Raw genomic sequence first — 8,607 nt, 5'->3', positions numbered from 1 at the left:
CAAACAGTATAAAGTACCTTGGGGTGACTCTTACCAAACATGTGAAAGATCTGTATGACAAGAACTTCAAGACTATGAAGAAAGAAATGGAAGAAGACCTCAAAAAATGGAAAAACCTCCCATGCTCATGGATCAGTAGGATTAATATAGTTAAAATGGCCTTTTTGCCAAAAGCAATATACAGATTCAATGCAATACCCATCAAAATCCCAAATCAATTCTTCATAGAGTTAGAAAGAGCAATTATCAAATTCATCTGGAATAACAAAAAAAAAACAGGATAGCTAAAACTCTTCTCAACAACAAAAGAAATGCTTGGGGAAACAGTATCCCTGACCTCAAGCAATACTACCGAGCAATAGTGTTTAAAACTGCATGGTATTGGTACAGTGACAAGCAGGCAGACCAATGAAACAGGACTGAAGATCCAGAAATGAACCCACACACCTATGGCCACTTGATCCTCAACAAAGGGGCTGAAAACATCCAATGGACAAAAGATAGCCTTTTCAACAAATGGTGCTGGTTCAACTGGAGGTCAGCATGCAGAAGAATGAGTATTGATCCATCCTTGTCTCCTTGTACTAAGCTCAACTCCAAATGGATCAAGGACCTCCATATAAAGCCAGACACTCTGAAGCTAATAGAAAAGAAACTGGGGAAGACCCTTGAGGACATTGGTACAGGGGGAAAGTTCCTGAACAGAACACCAACAGCTTATGCTCTAAGATCAAGAATTGACAAATGGGACCTCATAAAATTACAAAGTTTCTGTAAAGCAAAGGACACCATCAAAAGGACAAATGGGCAACCAACAAATCTTGGGAAAAGATCTTCACCAACCCTACATCAGATAAAGGGCTAATATCCAATATATACAAAGAACTCAAGAAGTTAGACCCAAGAAAACCAAATAACCCTATTAAAAAATGGGTTAGAGTTAAACAAAGAATTCTCACCTGAAGAACTTTGGATGGCGAAGAAACATCTTAAAAAATGCTCAACTTCATTAGTCATCAGGGAAATGCAAATCAAAACAACCCTGAGATTTTACCTTACACCGGTCAGAATAGCTAAGATTAAAAACTCAGGAGACAGCAGGTATTGGGGAGGATGTGGAGAAAGAGGAAAACTCCTCCACTGCTGGTAGGGTTGCAAATTGGTACAACCACTCTGGAAATCAGTATGGCGGTTCCTCAGAAAACTGGGAATGTCACTTCCAAAAGATCCTGCTATACCACTCCTGGGCATATACCCAGAGGATTCCCCAGCATGCAATAAGGATACATGCTCCACTATGTTCATAGCAGCCCTATTTATAATTGCCAGAAGCTGGAAAGAACCCAGGTATCTCTCAACAGAAGAATGGATGCAAAAAAAAATGTGGTATATATACACAATGGAGTACTATTCAGCCATTAGAAACAATGAATTCATGAAATTCTTAGGCACATGGACGGAGCTGGAGAACATCATACTAAGTGAGGTAACCCAGTTTCAAAAGATCGATCATGGTATGCACTCACTAATAAGTGGATATTAGCCTGGAAAACTGGAATACTCAAAACATAATCCAAACATCAAATGATGTATAAGAAGAACAGAGGAGTGGCCCCTGGTTCTGGAAAGACTCAGTGTAGCAGTATAAGGCAAAACCTGAACAGGGAATTGGGAAGGGGTGGGTGGGAGTGCCACGGTGGCCCAGTGAAAGTCTGTAGACATGATATTTTACAGACAGCCGAGGGGAAAAATGTCTCCTGGGAATAATGGACCTCCCCGTATATTTAGAAGCAGATAAATCTCACTTGGCAATTTCTTAAACTCTCCTATTTCCTTATAGCTGAGACATGGCCTAACCAAGCAAATATAGATATGTTAAAATCCGTCATATAACAAAAAATTCTACTTTGCTTTGCTCCAACCATTTATGTTATTAAGGTAAAAAAAGGTATTCCAGAAATTCCAGTCACAGGTTCTAGTCTACTACCTTTCAGGGCAGATAGTTTCCAAACAATAGCCCAGACTAAGGATATTTACATCTGAAAAATCTTATGAGGTCTCTGCTTATAGATGAGTATTGGGCAAGGTAGAAAGAATTTACATTTGAGTTGGTCCCTAGCTACCTCCCCCCACAAGTTAATCTAGTTCTGCCTGTTGACTCTTGATTTTGCTTGCAGACAGGCTATCTCAGGCCCACCTGAATAGCAAGGGAAGCTTTATGAGGAATTGGCCTTTTGTGTTACAGGCCTCAAGCAGAGAGCCCTTAAGGAAAACAACTTTTCTTAGCTTAACAAGGTGTGATTCAGAGATTCAAGATACAGTTTATACTTACTAACTCAGAGAGACTAAATTGAGTCAGAGAGACAGAGAGAGAGAGAGTGAGAGAGAGAGAGAGAGAGAGAGAGAGAGAGAGAGAGAAAGAATGTCAAAGAGGCAGACAGAGAGACAGCAGATACTTTTAATTTACAGAGAGAGACAACAGATTCTCTCTACCTGAGAGAGTCACTCAGAAGAGGAATGAGTTAGTTAATTCATCAAGCTACAGTCAGTTAGCTTTACCAGGCTGGAGGCTAGAGACTGCCAGCTGATTGCCCAGGGCCTACGATGGCCCTGGGCTGGGGCCTACGATGGCCCCAAGCATGGCACAGAGAAGAATGCAACCAGCAGACTAGGCAAAAGGACTCTTAAAAGACAGTGCAAGCAAGACAGCTTCTCAAGTTCTACAATGTCGCCATTTTTGCCAGGAGGCTAGGCACGAGAACACCAGGAGGCTAGGCACGAAAACCATCTTTCTTCAGCTCCCGAGCCGGTGCGACATCAAGACCAAGATGAAGAAGCAGTTTAGCCACATGGACCCTGGACTTGGGGTAAACACCCTGTATTGCCCGAGAAAGCCTAGCTAGCCTTTTACAAATGTATATGATGCTTAATTCGAGATGTTGACTGGACTGGACTTTGAAAGATACCCAAGAAATACACTCAGATTTTAAACCACCTCTGTGGTCATGTCAGTTTGTCATGTTTCCGCCGGACCTGTGTCTTCCTGGACCAAGGAACCCTGGTTCCCCCACGGCAGACCCCAACGTGGTCGGTAACATGGGAGAACAAGGGGAGGGAAGGGGGCTTATGTGACTTTCAGGGAGTCAGGGACCAGAAAAGGGGAAATCACTTGAAATGTAAATAAAAAATATATCGAATAAAATTTTTTAAAAAAAGAGCTTAACTGTTTCCTTGGTTTTAATTCCCATTATTTTTTCATTCTTTTAAAAGAATTGTCAAAAACTAACCTCAGAATTTTTCAGTTTTCCTCATCTACTATTTATAATATAATCAGTAACAAATAAAAAAGAGGCTGACTTATGAATGCAGCTCAAATAATTGGAAAAACATCAATAAAAACAAGAACAAACCAAATCCACTGTATGGGGGGGGGCAGTCAAAATCAGAGCTAAAATTAATGAAATAGAAATAAAGACAACAATACAAAAAAAAAAATCAATGAATCGAAGACCTGTTTCTTTGAGAAGATAAACAAAATCCACAAAGCCTTGGCTAAACCAACAAAGTGAAACGCAGAGAATCCAAATTAACGAAGTCAGAAATGAACAGGGAAGCATTATAATAGACAGCAAAGAAACTCAGATTATGAGGGTTTAAAATTCTGCATTCCAGGGCTAGAGAGATGGCTCAGGAGATAAGTGCACTGGCTTCTCTTCCAGAGGTCCTGTGTTCAATTCCCAGGAACCACATGGTGAATCACACCATGTGAAATGGGATCCTAAGTCCTCTTCTGGAGTGTATAAAGTCAGTAGCAGTGAACTCATATACATAAAACGAATCTTTTTTTTTTAAATCTGTATTTCATTAAGTTATAAAACTTAAGAGAGGAAGGAGGGAGAAAGAAAAAAGAGATGAATTTCTAGATTCAACCAAAACACCAAAATTAAACAATGAGTTCAGTATCCTAAACAGACCTCACAAAATGAGGATATTTAAGAGCCTTCCAACTAAAATTGTGGGAAGCCGCCCTGAGCTATTCAGATTTAATGCTTACTCATGGCCCTAAGGTAGTGGCTGCTAAAATTTGAGAACAATTAACTAGAGCCTTCCCCTTGAGTTATAGGTTCGAGAAGATTCCCGAGAATACCACAAGATGTTCCTGCCCTAACCGCGGAATGTTCCTGCCGGCGTTAACTCTGGGAGTCCCCTCCAGATGACCAGATGACCTCCTCGCTTCCTGCTTCCATCGCTAGAGGTGTCTCTGCCCTTTCCTCCTTTGTTCTTGTGTGAAAGTCAATTCCTTCTCTGTAAGCCTTAAAACCCACTTACCTCCCTGACATTAAATGAAGCCTTGACACAACCCAAACTGACTCTGATTTTGTTAGCGTGCTTGGCTTCCCTTTTCTCTCCCCCCCATTTTTGACCCTCAGGTAGTGCCCCTTCGGGACCTGGGAATAACTGGACCTGCTGGACAGGTCATAAAATAGCATATGTATTCACTCCAGAATTTTTCTAGACTTTCAAAAAATATGTACAAGTGATACTCCTTAAACTCTTAAAATATGTATGTATGGGGTGGTGAAGGAACACTCCCAAACTTCTTACATAAATCCAGTATCACACTAATATCAAAACTAGGTTAAGACACACATACAAAAATACTAAACTATAGTTCAATAGCTTTGATGAATATAGATTCAAAAATTATAGATAAAATGAATATAAACTGAAGCTTTGGTGCAAGAGAAAAAATTAAAGGTATACAAATAGAAAAAGAATTCAAACTATACCTACTTGCAGATGACATAATATTGGAGAAACAACAACAAAAACAATAACAAAGCAAAGCCAATGGGTGGGAAGTAAAATTCAGAGCTAAAATAGGAGAAGAGATCCCAAAAATTCTGCCAGAAAAAAAAAATCTACAAATCATTAAGAATTTTAACATGGCAGGATACAAAATCAGCTTTCAAATATCCAATCATTTTTTTATATATTAACAACAAGCAGAGAAAGAAATCATGGAAACATTCCCACTCACAGTAGCCTGGAAGACAATAAAATATCTAGTAATATACTGAAGCAAAGAGGTTATTTTTTATGGCTTTGAGTTTTTATTATTTATTATTATTATTATTATTATTATTATTATTATTATTATCATCACCACCATCATCATCAACATCATCATCATCATTAATCCACTTAAAACCATAAATGTTAAAGAATGTTTGCTTGTCAGAAGTGATATTTTTTATAAGAGAAGTCTTTGACCACACAGAATGAAATGTTCAATTCAAAGTGTTACATAAATTCTATCTACATCTGCCACTTCAATTAAGCAAACTATTTCACCTCTAAGAAATATTTTTCATTCTAGCTTCATTTAAAGATTTCTTGCCATCTGTATGCTGTCACTATGACCTAGTTGGCATTGTAATAATTTTAAATCAGGTGAAGGGCACTAGAAAAAGACTAAAAGGTAATTATTTGAATGAATTTCTACTTTCTCATTAGCACCAAAGCAAACTAAACTAAAAATTTGCCTCACGTTATTTTTTTTTTACTTTCCCAATAATCTGCCATTATATTACACAGCAAGAGCATTCCACAATAGCAACTCACATTATCAAGACAGGAGTGATCAGAGACAAAGTGGAGGAGTTGCTAATGGATATCACCATCTGCATGAGAGCATCCTTCTAAATGTCCACTCTAGACAGAAGCAGCAAACTGAAGCTATGTTATGAAGTCAGTGTGGAGTAAATTAACATTGAAGCACTTTAATTGCAAGCATAGTGCTGTGCTCTTGAAATAGTACTCTATCATGAGGGTATTTGCTAGTGGTTTACTAGTCTTCAATGTGGGTACTTATCTCCCAGGAGGCACCAGTTACCCTCTTTATTAGCTAGCATGTGAGTATATAATTGAAAAACCAAAAACTTCTTTTAGACAAAAAGCTATCTCTAGAAAGAGAAGCAAATTCAGAGTAAGATTACATAGTTATTACACACATCATCCACAGGCTCTTATCAAAACATTACTCCACCATGGTCCTGTACTTAAATTAACCCTGATTTTTCCAAACAAAGCTTACAATTTTTTATAGACATGTACTACATATTTGCATTTTTAGGGCTGTATATATGTACATGTCATTTAGTTTAAATTAATCTTAATGAGAAAAATTACTCTTGGAAGTTATACATTTCATAATCTTTTTTATTTTATTTAAATGGAAAGCTCTTAAACACATACAATGAAAATTTTATGCAAATTTTTAAATTATATTTTCCATAATATTGAATTCACAAACATAAATACAATTTCTTTTTTTCACCAGGATATCATCAATTCATAAGGTACATCCTGGATAATGGAATCTCAGCATTAAAAAGAAAAATCAATCAAGGACATGGATATTTCTTTTATGTATATTGCTAGGTACAAGCCAATCTGAAAGTACCATACTATATAATTTCAAATGTATGGCACTCTAGACACTTGTCAACACCACAGATTGTTTAACATAACCAATGAACACTATACTATAGTCAATAATATATCAGTACTAGCTAAGCAGTGTGGTACAGGCATGTAAATCCCAACACTTAGTAAGACCACCACAAGTTTCTGGTCTACCAAGAAATTCCAGGCCAGTTAGAGTTACTACATGATAAAGCTTTACTCTCTCTCTCTCTCTCTCTCTCTCTATATATATATATATATATATATATATATATATATATATATATGTGTGTGTGTGTGTGTGTGTGTGTGTGTGTGTGTATAACTATATAACTATATATAGTTATAGTTATTATAGTTATAGTTATATATAGTTATATAACTTTATGCCTTGCTAATTTGAAACTGCTTCCCAACCCCTCAAAATCTATGAAAAAAAAAGTACAGCAAAACAAACCCATTAAAACAAAAACATTTCTCAGATAGCTAAGAATTTAGCAAATCCAGCACAAGACCATGAGGAGATGCCAAAGATCTTAGGATTCAGAAGGGTATTATTCTCCACTCTGATGAAAGAGATAGGAAGAGGGGCTTTGGAAGACTGATGTCCAGTTTTGTTTTGTTTTGTTTTTGTTTTTTGATTCATTTGTTTTAGTTTTTAGCCATTATAGGGAACACAGAATTTTTGTCTTTGCTTCTTCCATTCTCTTCAGACAAGAATAAAATCTTGATATTGTCTAAGGCAACATATTTGGGAATACGCTATTTTTCTTTGTTCGGCTTCTAATTTTAACATTTCTCATGATCTTCTCATTGCTGTGAACACAATCAGGACATAGCATATTATCTTCCACTCCTGGTTCTGGGATAACACAGGCTGGTAACAGGAAGAGAAATTTCATCCTTTGGGGAGTGTCTGAAACCCAGGTCTGGCCAGCATGAAATTGCAGACGAATCCAGACCTTCCTATTTTCAGGGCACTGCCTGCCATGGACAACACACATCTCAAACCAATGGTTTGTGGCAGAAAGATCTCTGCAGAAGAGGGAAGAGCACAGTGATTAGCAGACATTGTGTGAGCAGCTCTCAGAGAAATTCTTCCCCAGGCTGCAAATGTGTACCCCTGAGCCCATGAGAATTAGAATTTCCACTATACTACTCTTCTGCTTCCTACATTGACAGCAGGTTTGAGGCCCGATTCCTCTGAAGACTATCTTGTGTTTCTTGGGAACCAGCTTCATTCTGGCCTCACAAGACGTGTTGGGAATATGACATTTTTGTTTAGTATATAAATGTCTCTGAAGTCTCAAACCTCAAATTTCTTGCCATCCATACTCAAGTTATGACAATGACACCACTCCTGAAGAGTGTTCCCAGACACATCATTAATAGAAGGCAGGGTGGCCAGTGAAGAGGTGCCTCATATGGTTCTTTTGGGGTTGGGGGTGATTTGCTCAGAAGTCGTCATGGGAGGGACTGGTAGTTTGTGGTCTATGGTTGGAGATATGTTTGATTCAGTAGGTTGTTCTATGATTAGCTCCTCAGTAAATGGGATCACCTTTTAAACCACACTTTGCTTATTCAATTCTTCCTCAGATTGGTTCTTGAAAGTATCCTGGCAAAAGTATAACATTTTCAGGCAGGCTTGACAAAGGCCTAAATATAACTTTTTATTCTTTAGTGCTTTTGCGATTAAATCTTCCATATATATGTGGAATAAATAATTCAATACTTATCACTTACAGATATGGTAGGACAAAAGAGCACTTTTAAAAGTTGTCTCCTCTGACTAGGAAAGAGAAATGTATTGTGTTTTCTATATTATACAAAGACATAAAGAATTGAAACTAAGCTACTTAGTGATTATAAACAGAATAGAAACCGTTTTGAAAGGAAGAACTAATCATCTCATTTATTATTTTAGACCATTAATCATGGTTATTGGTACTGCTTTATATAAATGTCTCATGCCATAAAAACAATATGAGTTCTCTGTTGTCATCTCTGCTGGTCCCTTGATTTCAGAATGGAGAAATCTCCTTAGACTATATTTTCCTGTTTAAAAAAAAAACACTTAGATCTATAGAAATAAAATGCTATCTAAGAGTTTATATCTCTCCAACACTGTCCCCCAAACAC

The 8,607-nt window shown here is 37.4% G+C and overlaps 1 pseudogene; it reads right to left on the bottom strand.

Moving 5' to 3' along the window:
- Window positions 1-6,936: 6,936 nt before the first annotated feature.
- Window positions 6,937-8,101, bottom strand: LOC127682522 (developmental pluripotency-associated protein 2-like; annotated as a pseudogene).
- Between the last annotated feature and the right edge of the window lie 506 nt (window positions 8,102-8,607).

Source organism: Apodemus sylvaticus, chromosome 4 (assembly GCF_947179515.1).
Source record: "Apodemus sylvaticus chromosome 4, mApoSyl1.1, whole genome shotgun sequence".
Lineage (NCBI taxonomy): Eukaryota > Metazoa > Chordata > Mammalia > Rodentia > Muridae > Apodemus > Apodemus sylvaticus.
The sequence above is the reverse complement of the archived record's forward strand: the minus strand, read 5'-3'. Positions and strand labels throughout refer to the sequence as shown.